The sequence below is a fragment of the Lactuca sativa genome, chromosome 4 (assembly GCF_002870075.4).
Source record: "Lactuca sativa cultivar Salinas chromosome 4, Lsat_Salinas_v11, whole genome shotgun sequence".
Classification (NCBI taxonomy): Eukaryota; Viridiplantae; Streptophyta; class Magnoliopsida; order Asterales; family Asteraceae; genus Lactuca; species Lactuca sativa.
Genome location: NC_056626.2, coordinates 167,988,510 through 168,013,134, shown reverse-complemented (window position 1 = coordinate 168,013,134; position 24,625 = coordinate 167,988,510). Strand labels below are relative to the sequence as shown.

General features: G+C 34.1%; 1 long non-coding RNA gene across 1 annotated transcript; it reads left to right on the top strand.

Moving 5' to 3' along the window:
• The first annotated feature begins 1,052 nt into the window (after window positions 1–1,052).
• On the top strand, window positions 1,053–4,654 carry LOC111889047 (uncharacterized). The gene is made up of 3 exons (XR_002849396.3): window positions 1,053–1,187; window positions 3,427–3,490; window positions 4,518–4,654. It is a non-coding gene; the product is annotated as an uncharacterized LOC111889047 (long non-coding RNA).
• Window positions 4,655–24,625: the final 19,971 nt, after the last annotated feature.

Sequence of the window (24,625 nt, the reverse complement as noted above, 5' to 3'; positions counted from 1 at the left end):
TCCATAATCTAATTCATCTTAGGCACATTTTGGAGGTAACAAGTCGTTGCTTTGAGTTCTTTCCTTCTAGATCTATTCTTGGATTATGATTTGGGGCTATTTAGCATGTTTGAGATCCATCTCTGGTTTTGGGACTAGATCTGGGGTTGCAACTTCAGATCCAGACTTATCTTGGTCCATGGAGGCATAAATGTGACAACCGTCAAAATTCGAGTTAGTTCTAGATTTGAATAAACTTAGTTACACATATAGGCACTACACATATTAGACTTAGTAACTAGAAGCTAAGTTATAACCTAGTAGAATCTTGGAAACAGATAGAGACAATGGATAATGTGCTTGGATTTCACATTGGTATGTGAATTCTACAACTACTTAACTGTAGTGACTATCCATATTCGGGTTACTCTTTGACTCGAACAACATTTCATGAATCATATACACACATCATGCACTTGACCTAGAAGTAGAAGTGAGTTCAAAGTCTCATAGAAACTTAAGTCAAAGTTGAAGACTAGGACTAGTATACTTGATTCCTCAAATTCGCTTGAATCTCGGAATCACTACATAGATGCCAATAAACTGATAAAAATAAATTACAAACATTAATTATAACTATAAAAGAGTTATAATACCATAATATAATTTGAAGTCTCAAATATTCAATTTATTTTGATATTCAAAGTTTATTAAACTTCAAAACCCTAAAAGCCCTAAAACCTAAATTTTATAAAATTTGACATCAAGAATTCTATAAAAATAGTTATGAAACTTATAATATTATCTTAAAACAATTAAATTCAGGGAAATATAATCAAGGAAAATAAAAATTTAAGTCATTAACATTCATCCTTAATTTATAAGTCAAAAATCAAGGTTTCATGAATAAAAACTTGATTTTAGAGCACATTTTATGTAAAATTTAGATATTTTATAAAATAACTTAAATTTTATAAAACAAAATGAATGAGAAAGGGTTATTATACTCAAAATTCCAAACCCCTCTCTTCCCATATATCTCTCTCTCACTCTCACTCTCCAACACACACATCTCTCTTCTTTCTCTCTCTAGAAAACTCTCTCTACCTTCTCTCTAATTTCTTTTCTCCAAACACCAAAACCACAGCCTCTTAACCACGAAATTATGGAGATTCATAAGGGTTTTTCAAGCCACAAATAAATTTAAGGTAAATAACATACATCTCTTGAAGATCCACAACAATGATTTAAGTTATGCATGTGCATTTTACTTCAAAAACTGACTTCTACTTCATCATCTTCTTCAAACTTGTTTTATTTTTGTTAAAATGGTTTTTAGAACATCATGGATATGTTCTAACACCATGCATGTATTATAAACAAGGTTGCATGTTCATGATCTTAGTGCAAAAATCGATTTTTAAGGACTAAAACATCAAACTCAAGTTAAGAGTTTTTGAGAAACAAATTTTTGTTCATAAATGAATGTATACATTTTGATAAGTTTTAATCTTTTGATCTCTGGAAACATAACTATAATATAAGTTTATCATGATATATTTTAAAATATTTCAAAAGATTTACTCAAAGAAATGATGAAAACTCATTTTTCTAACCAATCACCATGCATGCAATCTGCCAGATTTCTTTACCTGACTTTAAACTGTCATATCTCACTCATTTCCAAACCAAAATTCGGGATTCTTTTTCTGAAATATAATATTTTGAGTTAACTTTCAAACCCAACTGGTCTCACTGTAAAATATTAAATATTCGATTTTTGCCAATTTTTACAAAATGGTTGCGTAAACAGCTCTTTTTCTGTGATCATCATTTTTGCCTTGCATGATCAATGGCCTTAAACCTAACCATAAATCTGGGTAAAATACTTTAGAAACTTAACATATCCAGTGAATGATAGCTGAAATTTCGTGGTTTAAAACCTCACTGAATGGGCTACTCAAATTCATGAACTTCAGCCACATTTACATCTCATGCACCATTGCATGCAAGATTTCTTAACTTGTTTGGGTTCATTACCCCTATTTCCATTCTGAATAAATTTTGAACACCTTTCCTTTTGAAAGCCCTCACATGAATGTGATAACCTGTAAAATACCAAGAACTTTTATTATTTCTTTGATTTATTAAAATTATTGCTAAAACCAAGGGCATAAATCACATAAAATACTTCCAGAGGTCAATAAATCCGGAATAAATTCATGGATGACCCTTATGGTGAATAATGACCCTTCACTAAATTTCATCAATTTTTGTTTCTGTTTGGTATGACTTCCGATTTTCTTTTTTGTTAGGGTATAATAAATCACAAAACCCCTTTAGAGTGTGAGAAAATTTTATCTAACAATTTTCGCATACCTTACCTGTGATTAGTGACTCAGAAAAATAATTTTACAATTTTTCATCATGCTTTACTTTTTTTTCCCAAATTTTGGTAATTATAATTGTCTAAAAATAGGAAAAATAGTTCTGATTATCCAAAATTCATGAAAATTTACCAGAACATCATGTTATACATTAGGAGGTTACATAAAAATTTTGAGGATTTTTCTCTACTGTAAACTATTTTTCTCTTATTTTCTAAAGTTAATTACACTTAAATACACTTAAATACACATAAATACCCAAAACCGGATTATACAATATGAAAACCACTTTTGGTATTTTTCACAGGTTATTTATACTGTATAATGATGTTACAAAAATTTTTGGTAATTTATTTTAACTGTTTAATATTATTTCTTCAATTAATGATTATTTAAAGGAATAAAGCAAGGAAAAATAGAAATACCCACTGAAAAATATCTTTTATATTTTTCTCAACCTATTTATGTATAATAACAGTTAAATAAAAAGTTTGGGTAATTTTGGAAACAGTTTTCTATTTATTTCAATTTTTATTGGAATAAATGCTCAAAAATCATAAAATATAATTAAAATCATCTTGGAAATCCATTTTTATATTTTTCCCAGCTTATTAATGTTTAATAACAGTAATATAAAAAGTTTGGGGAATTTTCTTAACTCATTTCTATTTTTCATGAATTTATGGTTATTCAAGAAACTAAAATGGTGAAAAATAGTTAGACAACTCAAAAATTCAAGAAAATTTATCTTGAGGTCTTTGACTTCAATTAAAACTGAAATGAAAAGTTTGGTATATTTTAGAACTAAATTGATTTAGTTTTGAATATTTAATCATTGGAACACCTCTAAAATGTTAAATATTAACATTTCAATAATGGAAATTTTCCACTTAAATTGTTATATAACAATTGATTCATTGAAATTAAATTTTCACAGAAAAATGTTTGTAACTTATCAAAATTAAATTTTGACACACTATTGGCATAATTCTATTGTAGTAGTAAGTATACTAGTGTTAGATTTCGATTAGAGACTCACTAGCGAATACCATTATTGTAGGAATCGATAGTGGTACCAGTGGAGCGTAGATCAATGCATCATTTGCATCATCTCAATGCATATTGTGAGTATTCGCCACTCCTCTTTTTCGATTTTTATGTTTTGGGGTGGAAAAGCATCTCCTAAACTAATTATGTTCGTTGTATTTATTTGACTCGTATAAATTTGGTTGCTATATTTTTGCACATTGTGAGTATTCACCAGTCCCCTATTTTCGATTTTTAAATGTTTTGGGGTGGAAAAGCATGTCCTAAACTATTTTTATGTTCATTTTATTTATTTCGACTTGTATGAAACTTGGTTGCTGTATTTCGTATGTATGTGTATGTTACTTTAATTCATGAGGACTGTATCGCGGTTAAGTCCCTGGAATCTCTAGACACAATTCATTAACTCTTTTGAGCCTATGGTTCTTATGGATAGCGCTATCAGGAGGTAGAAAACTCCTCACTCGCACGATTCGCTTGAGTGCATTTTACCATTTTCTACACTAGGTTTGCGATACACATATTAGTCAATAGGGCACGATTCGGTCATTAGGCTTGGGTTGTGAACTCATGAATGGAAACTTGATGCACGTACGAATTTTTATGCACATACGAAACTTGTATTCCCATGTTAGCAACGAAACTTGTATACTTATTTTAGCAATGAAACTTGAATACTTATTTTAGCAACGAAACTCGTTGCTCATTATAGCAATAAACCTTGTATCTCATTATAACAACGAACTTTTGTTACTAAATACTTATTTACTTGTTTAGCAACAAACTTGGTTGCTTCTTATAGTAACAAACTTGTTTGCTCCTTGTAGCAATGAAACTTGATTACTCATTTTAGTAACAAACTTTATTTCCCATGAGGATATGATCGTTGCATTTCTTTTGGGCAACATACTTTATTTCTCATGGTGACAAAGACTCTGAACTTTGTTTATACAAACATATTTACTCATTTTAACAATATACTTTTGTTATTGGAAACTCTTATCAAAACATTGATTTCGATTCATGAAACCAATATTATTTTCAAACTTGTGAGTACTCACCAACTATTTTCATAGTTAACGCTCATTTTACATGCTTTTTCAGGAATCATCGAGTACGTGGCACTTAGGGACACTTCACTTTTAGGAGCATTCGCATGTGTTGTATTTCTATTTTCATTGTAATTTCTTGTAAAAGTTGTTCAAACCCATTGTAAATTTGTAATGATTTTTAATACTATGGTTGGTGTTGTCTTTTAACTTTTGCTATGAAACCCTTTATACTGCCATGCCTCGTGTTTCCGCTTTAGCGGGGTGTGACAATAAAGTATCAGCCTTTGTGCATGTATAAGAGCATTCTTGTCTTGAACCTTCTTTCTAGCTTTTGTTGAGCCTATATTGCCTTGCATGCACATAAAGTTGGAAACTTTACGTGTGGAACTAGCCCTAGAAGTCCAGATCTATGCTGGAAGCAGTGAGATGGTCTGAAATCGTCTGAATAAGGATGACTTAAATAGACTCGGTGAGTCTGTTCTTGGACTCGACGAGTTGGGTTGCAAACCCTAACCCAGCTGGTTATGATACAAATCAGTGAGTTGAGTGGTGGCTCAGTGAGTTGGATAGGCTAGGACTCGACGAGTCATGGAGTGACTCGGCGAGTCCAGTCGCGAATTGTGGGGTTCTGAGTTCATGAACTCGGTGAGTCACTAGGATGACTCGGCGAGTAGGGTCAACCAAGAAGGTTGACTTTGACCAGGACTATGACTTTGACCAAGAGTTTACCAGTTTGACTTCAAAGGGGTATTTTGGTAATTTAGGATCTGATGGTTATGGTTTCAATGAAGTTTTAGGCAGTGGTGTTCGTGGTGGTGATTGGGAGTTTTGATCTCAACTCTTCAGTTTGGCATTTGCAAGGTGAGTTATCCTCACTATACTCAAGGGTCTAAGGCACCAAGGCCAACACTTTGATTTGTATTTGAGATAGTTACTTTTGTGACATGATAGATCAGTATCCTGGTAGATTGGATGTGGTTATGCTTAGTGACCTATAGTTAAGTCTAACTGTCTGCATGCTGGTAGGAGATTACCTGTTATATGTGCGCTTGGTTGATTGGTAGTGGAGGGTATTCCATCCTGATGGATGATTAGACCCATAGTAGTTGTCTCTATAAATCGTTATATGGTTATCCGATATGTGCAATGTTTGTTAGTATATGGACATTCCAACCTGATGGTTGTGGGCCAGGAGTATTCCATCCCGGTAAGATGATTGGACACATAGTAGGTGGGCATTCCAACCCGATGGTTGTGGGCCAAGAGTATTCCATCCCTGTAGGATGATTGGACTCATAGTAGGTGGGCATTCCAACCCAGTGGTTGAGGGTCTGGGGTATTCCATCCTGATGGATGATTGGACCTATAGTAGTTATTGTATGTGTAGGAGTGTGGGCATTCCAACCCGATGGTTGTGGGCCGAGAGTATTCCATCCCGAGGATGATTCGACTCGTAGTGTATTGGCATTCCAACCCGATGGTTGAGGGCCAGGGGTATTCCAACCCAATGGTTGACTGGACCCATCGTATGCTGTTCATTGCTGAATGTGTATGGTTGTATGTGTATGGGTATTTGGGGGTAACACACTAAGCTTTCGGGCTTACAGTTTTCAGTTATTGTTTCAGGTACATCAGGAGATTGTGGCAAGACAAATGCGTGATCGTACCGCTCCTCATTTTTATGATGTTGTTTCTAGGATACTTTGATAATATAATATTTGGGAACCATTTTGTAATAACTAATGGAACATGGATTGTTTATGAAAAGTTTAAATTGGTTGGAATTTTTTTTCGGATGTTACTATATATATATATATATATATATATATATATATATATATATATATATATATATATATATTGAAGCAAAGGGGGACAAAGAACAACAAAGGCAGATGAGTATCATATGACAGGCTTTCCATATCAACGAATAATCTGATTCAAAGATTTACAATCAATGAAATACAACAATTTCAACATGATATATATCAATAAGACTTCAGCCCATGTGGCATAGAAAATAAAAGATTTCTTAATTATCATTTTGCTAGCATTTACAGGCTTTCATCCCTACCTAGTCTTGTGCCAATGCCAAAGTGATACTTATTCATTCACTTCATGGTCAAAGGCTACATACTAATACCAAAGTGATACTTACTCATTCACTTCATGGTCAAAGGTATAGCTCCATTATCATAATAATAGGGGAAAGCACATTGCACATATAACACATAACATACAACTGCCCGTATATTGAACTCACCGTGAAATAACTGAATGTTAAAACGCTGATTTGGTCAGCACTTCGTTTCTAGATATGACTTTCTTTGATGAAACCGGGGATTTTAGTTGAAAACTGGGCCTTGTGCGGGCAGAGTTTCGACTGAAAATACTATTTTTTCAGGTCTTCGGTGCGTCGGGACTTGCTTCGGGTGTCTGGGTGATTTTCTAGGCTTCGGATGGTGTTAGGGTAATTTAAGGGAGAATAAGGGGTGAAAAAGTGTGAAAGAATATGAGAATTTGTAACATAAACACGAAGACCCTCGCATTCCTTTTATAGTGGGCTGAAGCTTCGCATTACGCGGGGCATAACTTCGGTATGTTGGGCGTACCCTCGTACGCGAGGCGTAAAGAGCTACGTGGTGCATGTTCGGACTCCGAGCTTCGTATGTGTCTCCATGCGAGATATGTGTCATTCATTTGAAAAAAGAAGCGATGTGGCCAACTTCTGACCTAGTCCGAGTACGCGGGGCGTAAACTCGTACGTTGGGCATACGACTTCGGATAAACCTCAAATTTTATATTTAAAACTTCAAAAATTCATATATTTTGCATACAGTCTCTGTTTTTGACGTTCTCCATATCCGCGCCTAGGTCAAATTATAATCTACCACTTTCGTTAAGACTTCATCGACTAATTTGACTTCATTTTTAATATTATATTTTTAACAGGTCAGGACAGGAAAAGTCCGTTAAAAATTTATAACTTCTTCATCCGATGTCCGTTTTCGTCTGTCTTTTTACCACTGTACTACTATTGACGTGATCTTCGATTCTTGTTTAGGTTGTGTCGGCTAAAAATCATTCAATCTTTATTTCGAGTTTCGGGTTGTGTATTGTTATGTCGAATCTTCGAAAAATTATAATTTCTTCATACGAAGTCAGATTTGGACGTTCTTTTTATGAAAATTCTCGTTTTAACGAATACTACGACTTTCATTTAGATCACAAAGTCTAAAAAGTAGTTTATCATAAACTCACTTTCTACATTATATGGCGTCGTGCCGGTTCTGTCTCGAAACTTTAATAAGTCATAACTTCTCCGTTATAACTCGGATTTCGATGAGGTTTTCGCCAAAATGTTTCTAACGAGATAAATTACAACTTTCAATTACATTATTTTTACTTATTCCCAACTTAAATTTTACATTTTCGTTAATTTCAATATTTGACTTTTGATTGGAATCTCATAGGACTTCCAATACTTCCCGAATGATTCTAAAAATAGTTTTACTTCAAATCTCATAAAACTATCTTGTTAGAACTCAATGCTCAAAAACATATAATATATAATAACATTCATTTTTAAACTAACAAAATACGATAATTGTGTTGGATTAGGTGTCTAAGCCCATAACTATAATTGGTATGTACTTGAATTGATAGCAGCACGGTACTTTTGGGTTGCCCTCAAACCTAGCAACCAGACAAGGAAATTATGAAAGGAGAGATATTAATTTATTATAAGATTAATAAATTAATATAAATGAATTTATTAATATGTTAAAAGATTAATATATTAATAAGAAATAATTTTGTTTAATTAATTGTTAGCCAGAAATTAATTAGAATTAATTTTGGGGTTAAAAGAATTGATTATAAGGTGCAGGGACTAGTTTGCAATTATCTAATAGTTGAGTGAAAGGCTCTAGAACCCCCTTAGATAAGGGTGGAAGAAATATTTAGGGGAAACCCTAATAATTTCGTCCATAGGGGCTTTGGTAAGGCCCTTGGGTTTGCTTAGGCCCTAAGCAAAGGATAACTAGGGTTTCCCCTAAACCCTAGATCCCTCAGCTATATAAGGAGCCTCCTGGTTCATGTTTTGGTCGCTCTTTTCTTTTGAAGAAACCCTAAGGGCCGAAATTTTGCGTACTCCCTCTCCCCTCTCTCCTCTACTTTCCTTCTTTCTAGTTTGGGTGTGATTCCATTAGAGGCATTACACTTGTGGTGCTAAGCTTCCAAGAAGATCAAGATCAAGATCAAGATCAAGGGAATTATCAATTGTTTACTATAACAATTGAAAGGTGTGTAATTACTAAACCCTAGGTTGTAAATTTCGATTATAGCCTCTCTCCTCTAGGGTTCTTGTTTTGCAATTCAGAGTTGTATGTTCAATAGATAAAACATAGATCCAAAGTAGGTTGCATGTGAACTTAGGAATTGTTTTCTAGTTTATTTGTTTTACCTAAAACCCATCAGTGGTATCAGAGCCATTGTTTGTTTTAAATTGAATTGTTATAATTGTTGAATTGCAAATTAGGGTTTATAGCTATTAAACCCTAAAGGCCATTTTTTTCGATTTTTAGGGTTGTGGATCAAAGGGTTTTTGAAAACCCTAGCCTCCAAAGAACCCTAATTGAAATTAGGGTTAGGGTTTTGAAAACCCTAGCCTCCTCCCTTGAAAATTTCGAAATATGCTATAAAGATTAGGGTTTCTTTGTTTTGGATAATAGTTGCCTTATTGGATAATTGAGAAAAATAAGGAAATTATCCTATCCCCATATTTTCGAAATCTAGAAGGGATATGGATTAGGATTAAATTAATTGTTTAATTTAATTAGATAATCCTTACAAGATTTAATAAATTAATTAAAAGTTAATTAATAGATAAATATTAAATCTAATTAATTGGTTTATTTAAATTTAAAATTTAATAGTTTAAATTTCGAAAAAATTTATATAAACCCTTGGAGTTTTAAAATGTTTTTAAAACACACCTTATATATATATATATATATATATATATATATATATATATATATATATATATTATAATTAAAAGTTAAATATTATATATGTATAAGAATATGGTCAGTCAAATCGCTAGTATGCCTCATTCACGAAGCTAGTCTATAAGGGGGTATAAGGAAACTGCCTATAAAATGGTAGTTGAATGGGTGTCCACTCTCACCCACCGCTTCCTTGATTAGTGGAGGGTCGTTAGCAAAACGGATTTGATAGGACAACTACTTCCCATTAAAAGTATAATGCTATTAAAGAAAGTACTAGAACACTATTTTTCAAAAATCCCAACTCTAGTTACTTTAGGAAAAATGTGAAAAGTATGCTAATCCATGAAATTGCACATTATGCTTTATTGGTCGTTAGTGGAGCGTGTGTGGTTAACCGGCACACTAAAAGGCACTAATAAAGAGTAGTAATGGGTATCTTATAATTATCATTTTGATGGAGCGTGTGTGGTTTACCGGCACATCAATAGTTAATGATAAAGACAATAAGGTCACCAAGCACATTTGCATGGTTATTCACATCTAGTTTGTGATCCTCGGTATCCCAGTCACAAATAGTAGAGCATAATCCGAGATTAAAACATGCCATTAAATAGTTTTAATGTATCTCAAAAGAATTAGGAATTTCACTTCGTTTATTTTGTCTAATGGTGGAATTGGTGAATCGTCATTCACCTACCTTTATGATATTTGAACATGGATCTCGGCATCCCATTTCTAAGTTGTAAATCGTCATAGTTGGGTCCTAACCTTGATATGATATCTTTGGGTTATTATATTGAGGTGTCTTGGAATCTAACTAAAACTATCTTTCTTTTCAAATGTCTACTCCTGGAAACACTTCTGCTTCATCATCCTCCAGCCACAACTTCTCTCTACTAAACATCTGCTCCAAAGTCGTTATGGATGGCTCCAACTATAACGATTGGATGCGTAACATCAAGATGGCGCTTAGATTCGAGGACAAAGAGTATGTCCTTGAAAAGGAGCTCAAAGAACTTGATGAGTCAAAAGCCACTCCCGAAGAGTATGCTGCCTACAAGAAACACTATGATGATGCTACCAAAGTGGCATGCATCATGGTTGCAACCATGTCCCCAGAATTGCAGAGGTACTATGAGGACTACTGGCCTTTTGAGATGAACAAGGACCTTATGGAAAAGTACCATAAGCGAGCTCGTCAAGAAAAGTTTGAGGTAGTCAAGTCACTCATGGCTTGCAAGATGAAAGAGGGGGAATCGGTTGTATCTCATGTGCAAAGAATGCAACGCTACATAGAGCGTTTGGTCAAGCTTAACATTCACTTCGATTAGGAATTGGCCATTGACATGGTCTTGAACCCGCTGCCTGATTGTTATGGTCAGTTTATCTTAACTTACCATTTGAACAACACTGAGCAGACTTTGGCCCAATTGCACAACTTGTTGCAGACAGCTGAGGCAGGGATGAAGGGTAAAAGTATACCCTCCACACCTACAAGTGCCCCTGTCTTGGCCATTGGACAGGGAAAGGGGAAGAAGAGGAAAGGTCCTCCCAAACAAAACTGGAAGAGCAAGGCTCAAGCTGTGTCATCTAGTAATGGCCCGAAGGCTAAGCCCAATGGTTCCACTCCCCATGTTTCTGATCCAAAAGAGGCCATTTGCTTTTACTGCAATCAAAAGGGGCATTGGAAGAGATCTTTCCCACAATATCTGCAAGATATCAAGGATGGCAAAGTGAAGCCATCCTCGGCAGGTATGTACACTATTTCTGCTAGTAACTCATTATCTTCTCGTTCATGGGTCCTTGATACAGGATGTGGATTTCATATCTGTTCTGATTTGCAGGGGCTAAGGGAAAGTGAGGAGATAGAGCATGGGAGAATAAACTTGATCATGGGGAACAGAAAGTCTTCACCAATTACCAAGATCGGTGTTTATCAACTTTTTCTCAGTAATGATGTTAATAGATTTAATAAATTGTTGCTATTCGTCTGAGATGATGAGAAACATTATTTCATTTCATGCATTGTTCAGACAAGGTTTTAAATATTCTTTTAATGATTTGAATGGTTCAATTTCTGTTTATAAGAATGGTATTTTTGTGTTTGAAGCTTTACCTTGTGATGGTGTGTATGAAACAGTGACTTGTGTTGATAGCTTAGGAAATAGTGTACTTAATATTGACTTGTCTAATAGTGTAGATAAGGCATGCTTGTGGCATTGTCGTCTTGGACACATTAACAAGAAATGCAAAACCCAAATCCAAAAGGATGGAGTGTTGGAATCATTTGACCTAAAATCAGATGATATGTGTGAATCTTGTCTTTTGGGAAAGATGACAAAATCACCATTCACAGGGTCCTATGAAAGAGGTGAAGGTCTATTGGATCTCATACACACAGATGTGTGTGGGCCCTTCAGATCAACCACAAGGGATGCTAATCGATTCTATGTGACTTTCACTGACGATTATAGCAGATATGGTTACATCTACTTGATCAAACATAAGTCAGAAACCTTTGAAAAGTTCAAAGAGTTTAAGCATGAAGTCGAAAATCAATTGGGCAGAAAGATCAAGATACTTAGATCCGATAGAGGCGGGGAGTATCTTAGTACCGAGTTCAACGACTATCTGAAAGAATGTGGGATAGTCTCACAATTGACTCCTCCTAGGACACCACAGTTAAATGGTGTAGCTGAGAGGCATAATCGAACCGTGTTAGACATGGTTCGTTCTATGATGAGTCGTGCCTCGCTTCCTATTCACTTATAAGGGTATGCCTTAGAGACATCCGCCCACATCCTCAATCTTGTCCCTACAAAGAATGTTGCCAAAACACCTCACGAAATGTGGACAGGGAAAGTTCCCTCGTTAGCACATATTAAAGTCTGGGGTTGTGAGGCTTTCGTAAGACGAGAGACTCACGACAAGCTAGCAGCTAGAAGTGAGAAATGTGTTTTCATTGGTTACCCAAAGCAGTCTTTTGGATATTTGTTCTACAGAACTAGTGAAAACGTGGTGTTTGTAGCTCAAAGAGGAGTCTTTCTGGAAAGAGAGCTCATATTCAAAGAGGACAGTAGGAGTACCATTGACCTTGAAGAGATTCAAGAGTCAACCAATGAAGGAACCTTATATGACACTAGCACTCAACCAAAGGAAACAGTTCTTGTTGAACCGGTTGATAAATCATTACCTCTTCGAAGATCCACTAGGGTGAGTGTGCCACCTGAGTTGTATGGTTTTCATATTACTTCAGATGGTGACACATTCATAAGTGATAGAACACTGGTAAACTTAGATGAACCAGTCACTTATAAGGAAGCAATGGCAGGCCCAGAGGCTTCCAAGTGGAAAGAGGCAATGGACAGCGAGATTAAGTCCATGTATGACAACCAAGTTTGGAATTTGGTTGATAGTGCACCAGGTCGGAAGACAGTTGGGTGCAAATGGATCTTCAAGAAGTAGACATACATGGATGGGAATGAGCATACGTTCAAGGCTCGACTTGTTGCAAAAGGTTTCACTCAAACCCCAGGGGTTGACTATGATGAGACTTTTTCACCGGTGGCTAAGATTAAATCTATTAGGATATTGCTCGTCATAGCTGCCTTTCATGACTATGAAATCTGGCAGATGGATGTCAAGACTGTCTTCCTTAACGGGAAGTTGGCTGAGGATGTTTACATGAGTCAGCCAGAGGGTTTTGTTGATGCAAAGTTTCCCAATAGAGTATGCAAGCTTGAGAAATCCATTTATGGATTGAAACAAGCATCTCGCAGCTGGAATCTTTGCTTCCATGAGAAAGTCAAAGATTTTGGTTTCTCTAGAAGTGTAGATGAGTTTTGTGTGTATATCAAGGCTAGTGGGAGTATAGTAACTTTTCTGGTGTTATATGTCGATGACATATTGGTAACGACGTTCCAACCTTGAATGAAGTTAAGTCTTGGCTTGGAAAGTGTTTTGCCATGAAAGACCTAGGAGAAGCCGCCTATATTCTTGGGATTAGAATATTGAGAGATAGAAAAAAGAGACTAATTGGACTTAGTCATAGCACATACTTGGATAAGGTACTAAAGAGGTTTAGTATGGAAAATTCCAAGAAGGGAGAACTACCTATCCAGAGCAATACCAAATTGAGTAAGACTCAATGCCCGAGTATAGATGAGGAAATAGATGACATGAGTCGTGTACCTTATGCTTCCACTGTCGGATCAATCATGTACGCTATGGCATGTACTCGCCCAGATGTGGCATTTGCTTTGAGCATGGTCAGTCGCTATCAGGGAAACCCAGGTAGAGCTCATTGGATAGCCGTGAAGAATATACTCAAGTATTTATGAAAAACGAAGGATTGGGTCCTTGTACTTGGTGGCAATGATACTTTGAGAGTAGATGGTTACAGTGATGCCAACTTTCAGACGGATAGAGATAACTTCCGTTCTTAGTCAGGCTGGGTATTCTTATTAAATGGAGGAGCAGTTACTTGGAAGAGTTCCAAGCAAGATACGGTGGTTGATTCTACTTGTGAATCAGAGTACATAGCAGCAAGTGAAGCATTGAAAGAAGCAGCTTGGTTGAGGAACTTCATCGGGGATCTCGGAGTTGTTCCAACCATCCAGGAGCCTATGGAACTGTTCTGTGATAATGAAGGAGTGGTTGCCTTGACAAAGGAACCGAGAGATCATGGTAAAACCAGACATATCGACAGAAAGTACCATTTCATCAGACATAGAGTAGAAGAAGGCCATCTTATAGTGAAGAGGGTGTCATCTGAAGATAACCCAACAGATCCCCTCACAAAGGGTCTGAGTAGGGCTAAGCATATTCAGCATGCTCGGAGCATAGGACTGAAAGATGATATTAGTTTTAGTAGTTATATTAGGTTTTTGAAACTTGTAACAAAGTAAATGTAATTGACTTTTGGTGATTAAATAATAGAGTATTATTTATAAGTTTGGGTTCTACCTTTTGTCAATTGTTTATTATTGTGTTTCATTTTTTCATGTTTTACTTCCCGAATAATAAGATTATTCAAACTCCACAGTCGCTCGTACTTTTGGAAGTAAGTAGTGAATCAAGACTGTCATGAACTGGATTGTAGATTGTCTAAGGATAGACATGGCAATGTATTTGCTGCAACGTTCATGAGTACTCAGAAATTGAGATTTGAGTATTGGATAAACCCTCGCTCAGAGTATTACTTCATGGAATTCATCATGAGTAATACTGAGACGATAATATCTTATAATCTTGAAACAGAGATATATGAGTTGTGATTTGCAAGTCGGCTATGCATTGGTGATACGAAAACGCATCAGTAACTTGGTGTTATAAAACGTATTATCATGTATGGTTTGATGAGTAAAAGATACAAGCATATGAGTCAATGTTTATTCGTTCCTTTTACCCTAACAGGAAAAGCGATATCTGTGGGCCCCTCGATGATTTGGTGTTGACTTGTGTGTTGGGCCCAGCCAGGACTAAATTGATGTGTTCAATTAGAAGTCCTACATCATCACAAATCAGGAATCGGGAAAAATAGATTCTGGACAAAGAGGTTGATTGCATTCTATGTCTTTCGTCTAGGGATATCTAGAATAACGAAGGATTATATGATCACTTATCTTAGGACATGTAACTGACTGGGTCAGAGTTCGGCAGCAGCTTTTTGGAAGCTACAATTTGCTGGTCAAATTTAGAAGGTCTACTAGCAATTATAGTTACAGACTTATCCAAGTGGGAGACTGTTGGATTAGGTGTCTAAGCCCATAACTATAATTGGTATGTACTTGAATTGATAGCAGCACGGTCCTTTTGGGTTGCCCTCAAACCTAGCAACCAGACAAGGAAATTATGAAAGGAGAGATATTAATTTATTATAAGATTAATAAATTAATATAAATGAATTTATTAATATGTTAAAAGATTAATATATTAATAAGAAATAATTTTGTTTAATTAATTGTTAGCCAGAAATTAATTAGAATTAATTTTGGGGTTAAAAGAATTGATTATAAGGTGCAGCGACTAGTTTGCAATTATCTAATAGTTGAGTGGAAGGCTCTAGAACCCCCTTGGATAAGGGTGGATGAAATCTTTAGGGGAAACCCTAATAATTTCGTCCATAGGGGATTGGATAAGGCCCTTGGGTTTGCTAAGGCCCTAAGCAAAGGATAACTAGGGTTTCCCCTAAACCCTAGATCCCTCAGCTATATAAGGAGCCTCCTGGTTCATGTTTTGGTCACTCTTTTCTTTTGAAGAAACCCTAAGGGCCTAAATTTTGCATACTCCCTCTCCCCTCTCTCCTCTACTTTCCTTCTTGCTAGTTTGGGTGTGATTCCATTAGAGGCATTACACTTGTGGTGCTAAGCTTCCAAGAAGATCAAGATCAAGATCAAGGGAATTATCAATTGTTTACTATAACAATTGAAAGGTGTGTAATTACTAAACCCTAGGTTGTAAATTTCGATTATAGCCTCTCTCCTCTAGGGTTCTTGTTTTGCAATTCAAAGTTGTATGTTCAATAGATAAAACATAGATCCAAAGTAGGTTGCATGTGAACTTAGGAATTGTTTTCTAGTTTATTTGTTTTACCTAAAACCCATCAAATTGAATGTGTATGTTACAAAATCACAAATAGTGTGGGTTGCCCTTCACAATCCCCATTGCTAGTCGTCGAAGAGTATGATCAATGGATAGTTAGAATGGAAATATTTTTAGTTGGCAAAGAAAAATGTGAAGAGATATGAAGGGTAGTGAAAGAAGGTCCTCATGTTCATATCAGGAAAATGGTTAGAGATATTGTTGCTACTCTCATAGGTCAAGATGAACTCCATCCAGCACCTCTAACAGCCAATGATTAATAGCTAGAAAAGATATTAGAAGAGAGAGTGGGAGAGAAAGATAAAGAGAGAAATAATTTGTTAATATATTATGTGATTAATATATTAATTGGAAACATATATAGTTGACTTGTTAAATGATTATGTGATTAATAAATTAACATGAAATCAAAAGTTAAATAATTGATTTGTTAATTGATAAACTAATATGAAATCAATGAGAAATAATTAATTATTAATCAGAATTAATCTGGATTGATTTGGGATTAATTAAAGATTCAATGAGTGAATTGTAATTGTTTTATAGTTGAACAAAAGAAGGCAATTCTAGGACCATCCATTGGTGGATGGTTTTGGAGGCTGTTCTAGGGTTTTCTGGAAGCCTCCTGGATGTAGATAAGGAAAGGATTTAAATTGGGATTAAATATATTATTTAATTAATTCAAATCTTGTTTTTCCCGCATGTTACCTAAACTATAAATAGGACCCCAAGAGACATCATACTTTTGATGCTTGCTTTCTAAAGATACGAAGGAAGGGATTCAAGGTATTGTTTACAATAATAATTCTAAGGTATGTAAAACCTAACTCTTACATGATTCTCGAAATTATTAGAGTTTCATTAAGGTTGTTGATATTCATAGTATGTTGCTATCAATTAGAGAAAACATAGATCCTTTATAAGACACATGTGAACTAAAGTGTTAATATTTTCCTCTGTATATGTTTTTGATAACCTATAAAACCCATCAAATGGATCATAAGACAAAGAAACGGTTCCTCTAAAAGGGGGTATGGAGCACATATAAAGGGAATAGAGCATCTTGTAATGATCCATGATGAAGATGCTTCATCTAAGGAGTGGGTGCGCAAACTTGGAGCATGGATGTGCCATCTAGAAATGGATACGCCATTCTTGGAGGTAGATGTGCCACTCCATGATCAAGGTTCTCTACATGTGTTCCTTGATGAGCGATGGTAGATGCTCCATATCCCTGATGTGGCATCATGATGATAAGTGTCCTATCATGGTGGCACATGATGTGTCTGTTGGATTAGTGACTAAGTCCATAACTATTTTGGTATGTACTTGACCCGATGGTGCATGGTCCTTTTGGGTTGCCTTCACCAAAGAAACTTGATAGGATGAATTATGGAGAGAAAGGATTAATTATGATTTATTAATATATTATGAGAATAATATATTAAAGGAGAAATCATATTGGTTAATTAATATTAGTCAAGAATTAATTGATAATTAATTTTGTCGCTAAAAGAGATTAATTAAACTTAAGGGACTAGAACTGTAATTATAAGATAATTACATTTGGGCTATGGATCACCTTTGAATAATAGGTTGGACGAATTCCATGGGGAAACCCATTAGAAATCGTCCAAGGGTTATACTAAAAGGGTCCATGGGCTGCGTAGGGCTTAAGCAGTCAAATTAGGGTTTCCTAGTTTAAAACCCTAATAGCCTACATGTATATATAGTCCCTTATGCCCCAAAACGTGGTGAAGAGTTCCTCTAGGGTTTCTAGATGTTTTTGGGCAGCCTCCTCTCTCCTTGTTCTTCATCCTCTTGCTCATGGTGTTTGTAAGCCATTAGACGAGTGATAATTGTGACTCTAAGCTTTCTAAAGTCATTGTAAGGAGGAATTGAGATTGTTATTGCTACATAACAATCAAAGGTAATTCTCTAAACCCTAATTTCAGTTTATAATATGTTAGATCTAAGATTGTAAGTCTTGCATACATTACATGTACAATAGAGAAACCTAGATCCAAGCATTAGGGTTTGCATGAGCACATAGGATGTTCTTATGGCTAAAACCCATCAGTGTCATCATTGCTCATGAAGCTCCATCATGTGCATAGTCGATGCTCATGAGGTTCAAGGTTCTATAAACACTTGCATGGCATTCCATGATGGTCTTGAAAGGTTTCAAGAACAAATCAAAATTAAACCTTATCGATCATCACTAGCACACAACTTGAGGTTTACGACCTATCGTGTTGACACTATCTTGTTTCTGTGCCGTTCCAAGTGAGTTAATTATGCATATGAGTTCTATGAGTTTTCATTTGAATGCATAAAAGGCAAGCACCTTGATCAATGGAAGTATATTGATAAGAAAGGGTGAGTTGCTTAACTACTTGGAAGTCATGGTGGGCACTCGTGTTACCATAAGGCAAGAAATCAAGATTGAGAAGGTTCGGTCCATATGAGTTTGGATTTGTCGCAAACATTGGTTTTGACAAATTCGCATGGATAGGAACACATACACCATTAAAATTTAAGTGTCATAAGATTCCCTCCTTCATGAAGATGATTGTGAGGAAATGCTTTCACTAAGAGAGATTTTAAGAAGACAGTGATTGTGAAATTGTATTCTCCGATTCAATTATGGTTACGGTATCCCTTTCCATGATTCGAATTGTGAGATTTGGCAATTAGTCTGAATTGTTTAGACACACATATGAGCTATCTAAGGAAAAGTTCTATAATACTAAGAAGCTTAGATAAAAGATTATCAAAGCATTAGGTATTAGAAATATGAACTTAAGAAATTCAATAGGTATTGTTTTTCTGAAAGTTAAGCTATTTTTTGAATACATGTCAAAGCTAGTGGGAGCATAGGTGTTATGCTTATATGATAATAATCATCATGATAGTGGGAGCATAAATGTTGTGCTTGTATGATTATTAAGGCAAGTATTTCAAGTTAGCAATATTAATTATAGAAAAAAAGAGTTATATTTTGCAAAGTCATAAGGTTTGAATAGTTGTTTTGCTATAATTAAGGGAGAGAATATTATGCTTCATTTCAAATCTAAAGGCTTAGGTTGTGGAATGTTAATAAATTTAGTCAAGGATACATAGTGTGTTCTCAAATTTCAATTATGATTATCGCATAGTTCGAATTTGAGAACGTGGCACATAAAATATTATGGCAGAAGATTGATAAGTATCAGATCTTTATGTAAGACATTATGCATCGTGTTCCATACACTTCGGGTATAGGATTGATTGCAAATGCTATAATATTTGACCATTCTAAAATTTTCCAAATGTCTAGTGCATTTAGAGGAAAAAAGGACAAGAATCGATTTTGACTAAGATAATTAAACAACTATCAAAGGACGATCCAAAGCTCACTGAGGATTGGTCGCTTGTGAGTAGTTGGAAGTATGATATTGGATGGACCATATCGACATTATTATGAATAGATAAGATTCTATTAAGAATGATTTGTCATATGGCAAAATATGGAAATGTTTCCATATTGGGAGTTGGATATTGAGAGTCTATATCTAGATTAGAAAATTTTATACAAAAGGATGTTCAAAGGAATGTACTTTGAGTGAGAGACATCATGTCTATGGAATTTTATTGTAACAATCTCAAATAGAGAACTTTGTAATTTCATTGGCAATAGTCATTGTGATTTTTGTGCTATGACATTACGAAAGGATCATTACATAAAATGTTAGAATCTAGCATATTCTATAAGTAGCAAGAATTTGATATTCTTACACTTGTGATAGGGATTGGGAGTTGTGAAATGAGTGTGATTGGAAATGTGTTCATTTGACCTATTTCACAAAGTAAGGACCTTAGGTAAACATTGTGTGCATGCTAAGAGCATGGGACAAGTATAGTTATAATTCAAGTAAGAAGTTGATTACCCGAAACAAAAAATAATGAGTAATCGATATGGTGATAAATAAAAGGTGTTTTATTTATACTCAAAGGTTTGAGGCCATATGGGATTAGTATTATTCTTGTGTTTCACTTTGCATGTTTTGACTTCCTGAATAATTTAATTGGTTCAGAACAGTCAAATTATTCGAACGGGCCACAGTCGTTCGTATGGTGGAAGTAGGTACGAATGAAGACTGTCGTGAATTGGTGTGTGGATTGTCTAAAGTGTATTAGACATAAGCAAATGTTTTCTGCAACGTTCATGAGTGCTTATGAATATGATTTGAGCATTGGATTAAACCCACTCTCACTTGGATCACTTCATGGATTTTATCACAGGTGATTGGTGAGACGATAACGTCTTATATTCTTGAAACCGAGATGTGTGAGTTGTATCTTGCGAATCGGTTGCACATTGATAATATGTAAACGCACTAGTAACTTGATGTTATAAAACATATTGTTGTGTGTGATTCGGTAAGTGAGTGCAAGCAAGCATTGAATCAAATTTTATCCGTTCCTTTTATCCAAGTAGGATAAAAGCGATATCTTTGGGCCCCTCGATGATTTAGTGATGGCACCTAAGCGCTTGGCCAAGCCGGGACTAAATTGATGGTTCAATTGTAGTCTGTTGTCAGTCGTCATAAATCGGAAGTCGGGAAATAGTATAGAGAGAATGATTAAGTTCATGTCTCATATCTATACGATATCTAGAATGGAAGAATATATGATCCCTTATCTAAAGGATACGCGTATCTGATAAGATCAGAGTTGACAGCGGCTTTGGAAAGCTACGATTGCAGATCAGGATCTGAAGTCATACGCATAATAGTTATTAGACTTATCCAAGTGAGAGACTGTTGGAGTAGTGTCTAAGTCCATAACTATTTTGGTATGTACTTGACCCGATGGTGCATGGTCCTTTTGGGTTACCTTCACCAAAGAAACTTGATAGGATGAATTATGGAGAGAAAGGATTAATTATGATTTATTAATATATTATGAGAATAATATATTAAAGGAGAAATCATATTGGTTAATTAATATTAGTCAAGAATTTATTGATAATTAATTTTGTGGCTAAAAGAGATTAATTAAACTTAAGGGACTGGAACTGTAATTATAAGATAATTACAATTGGGCTATGGATCACCTTGGAATAATAGGTTGGACGAATTCCATGGGGAAACCCATTAGAAATCGTCCAAGGGTTATACTAAAAGGGTCAATGGGCTGCTTAGGGCTTAAGCAGTCAAATTAGGGTTTCCTAGTTTAAAACCGTAATAGCCTACATGTATATATAGTACCCTTATGCCCCAAAACCGTGGTGAAGAGTTCCTCTAGGGTTTCTAGATGTTTTTGGGCAGCCTCCTCTCTCCTTGTTCTTCATCCTCTTGCTCATGGTGTTTGTAAGCCATTAGACGAGTGACAATTGTGACTCTAAGCTTTCTAAAGTCATTGTAAGGAGGAATTGAGATTGTTATTGCTACATAACAATCAAAGGTAATTCTCTAAACCCTAATTTCAGTTTATAATATGTTAGATCTAAGATTGTAAGTCTTGCATACATTACATGTACAATATAAAAACCTAGATCCAAGCATTAGGGTTTGCATGCGCACATAGGATGTTCTTATGGCTAAAACCCATCAGTGTCATCATTGCTCATGATGCTCCATCATGTGCATAGTCGATGCTCATGAGGTTCAAGGTTCTATAAACACTTGCATGGCATTCCATGATGGGTTGGAAATTATGACATCCTCTTTATGGATTAATTATGGATGGGTCTTACCCATCAGAATTAGAGTTTCCCATGCTTGCCTATAAATAGGTACATATCTTCATCATTGTTAGTTGCTAGATTTTTACGAGAGCTCAAAGTGAGATATAATTTTGAGTGTTTGTAATAGATCCAAAAAGCTAATAAAATCATCTCTCTCTATCACTCGCTCTCTCTTTCTCTCTCATCCACCATAGACGTAGTTCACCTTGACCAAACCACGTTAAATATTGTGTTCTTTTTCATTTACGTTTTTCATAAGTTTTAATTCTATGAGTTTCATTGAAGTTTATTTGATACATGTCTGAAGTGTTTTACTTGTTTTGTGTCATCCCAACAAACCCTCGTGGCGATAGCATTCGTAGTTTATCATGCATATATTCATAACAACAAAATGTAACAAAAATCTTGTCATTTATGCATAAACTAAACTTTACTAATAAATATCTAACAGGTAGCTCAAAAAATATATGTAAATATATACTCACAGCTTGCATTTCCGTTAACACCAGGAGCGACCACTTGAAGTGTTTTTTCATGAAATATGATCTAGAGAAATAACTATATCCATTTATCCTATGATCAAGAGAAATAACTCTATCCATTTATCCTACATTACCTAAAGCAAGAATGATTAAAAATAAACATAACATTTATTTTCAACAAGTATGATATTATTAACTTTTAGAGCCAAGTTAATATGAATTTATATATATATATATATATATATATATATATATATATATATATATATATATATATATATATATATATATATATATATATATATATATATATATACTAGTTGTGATACCCATGCAATACATGAGTTAATTTAAAAAAAAATGAATATAAAGGTCAAAATGTTTGAGAACTTTGAATTTATAAGAAAATAAGAAAAATAATGAATTATTATAATTAAAATGTTTTTTATCTTTTAAATTTAAACAAATAATTTAAATAAATAAACAAAAAACTAATGAGCATTAATTTGGGAAATTTGAAATTAAAAGGTAAGTTCATTAATAAAATTGATATCCATTTATAAGTATATTTATTGCAATTATTACATTAAAATATTATGTTGAATTTAATAAAATAGAAAAACTCATAATAACATCTGGAAAAACATTAATTCAAAATAACCACAAAATAACATTTAGCAAATTGAACAAGAGTGTGATATGTGGTAAAAAAAACCTTCATTTATTAGAATATATATATATATATATATATATATATATATATATATATATATATATATATATATATATATATATATATATATATATATATATATATATATATATATATATATATATATATATATATATATATATATATAAACTAATTCAATTCATTTTTCTAGCTATACATACGTGGAATCATCTTGGCATGTTGAACGTTCCTTTCCAAATCATTAACCTTAGTCTAAAATGATTCTCGAAGCATGAGTATCTTAATAACTCTGTCCATTAATGATAGTGAAAATTAAATTGCAAGATGTTTTTCAAAACCCATGATGATTAACTCATTAGCAGCTGTAGAATTGAGACCTTCAAATGCCATTAAAGGATTGATGTGAAACATTTCACAACATATTGGCAAGCCCTCTTGATCATATGTTGTGGGATATATAGTCATATCAAAATTAAGGTTAGAGTTCAACAATGAAGGTAAAGGACCATGTTTCTTGTCCTTGCATTGATCATTCCCACCTAATTGACTCGCGATAAGGCAAATACGACCCAGTTGAAGGATGAATATGTTACATGACCCAACACTTCAAATGTCTTTTATATCTTCTGTTTTAACAATTAGCTAGTTTACAAAATAGAACAATCAAAGAAGTTTAATAAATGTAATTGAAGCCAATTTTAAAAAGTTAAATTTAATAAAAGTTATATAATCCAAAACGATCCTTTTTATAAAGAAAAATCGGAGGATGTTGACATACATACACAATTTTGAAAGCAAAATGATATTTCGGCAATAAAGATCTGCCAAATCTTTCCTCATAGTCTCATACTATGAAGATCCACACTACACGTCATTCACGTGTTTGACTATCTATTAATTCTATTCACATTCCTATAAATCATTGAGTTTATGATATTATTTCATAAATTTATGCTGCAATTTCTTAATCTCTAGTATATAAATAATTTATTTTGAAATAATTTTATCTTATCTTTGGGTCAAGAGTTTGAAGCATTAATCGTTTGGGTTTAATCCAAATAAAGTGCAATCAAACCTAACACAACAATTAGAACATTGTATTAAAGCTAAAGAGGAGAAGTAAGGACGTGCATTTCAAAAGCCTCAAGATATTCGGTCAAAGGTTCATCAATTTATATAAAACAAGTTCAAGAGTCGTTCCGGTTAGATCCAGTCCAAATACTAACTTTTACAACTAAGAACCTGAACCTGAATCTGAATCTGAATCTGAACCGAAACGTTTTCTTACGGGATAAATAGTTCTTCTGACGAATAGTTTTCTTACGGGAAAATAATTATTAGATTTCATTATTAGTTATTTTTTCATAAAAAAAAATTACCACTTTTAAATCAAATATTTATATTTACACCTTATATTTATATTGTTTATTTATATATTTGATTTAAATAAATTATTATTGGTGTCAAGTTTAGAAAATATAAATTAATTTATAAACAGGAAATTAATATTTTAAAATTGTCATTTTGTTCCAAATTAAATTTCTTAATAAACCTCATTAATTCAAGTTTTCAAAATTTTGGCAAGTATTATTGATTTATTTACGCATAATTTGATTTGTACAAAAAGTTTTATATCTT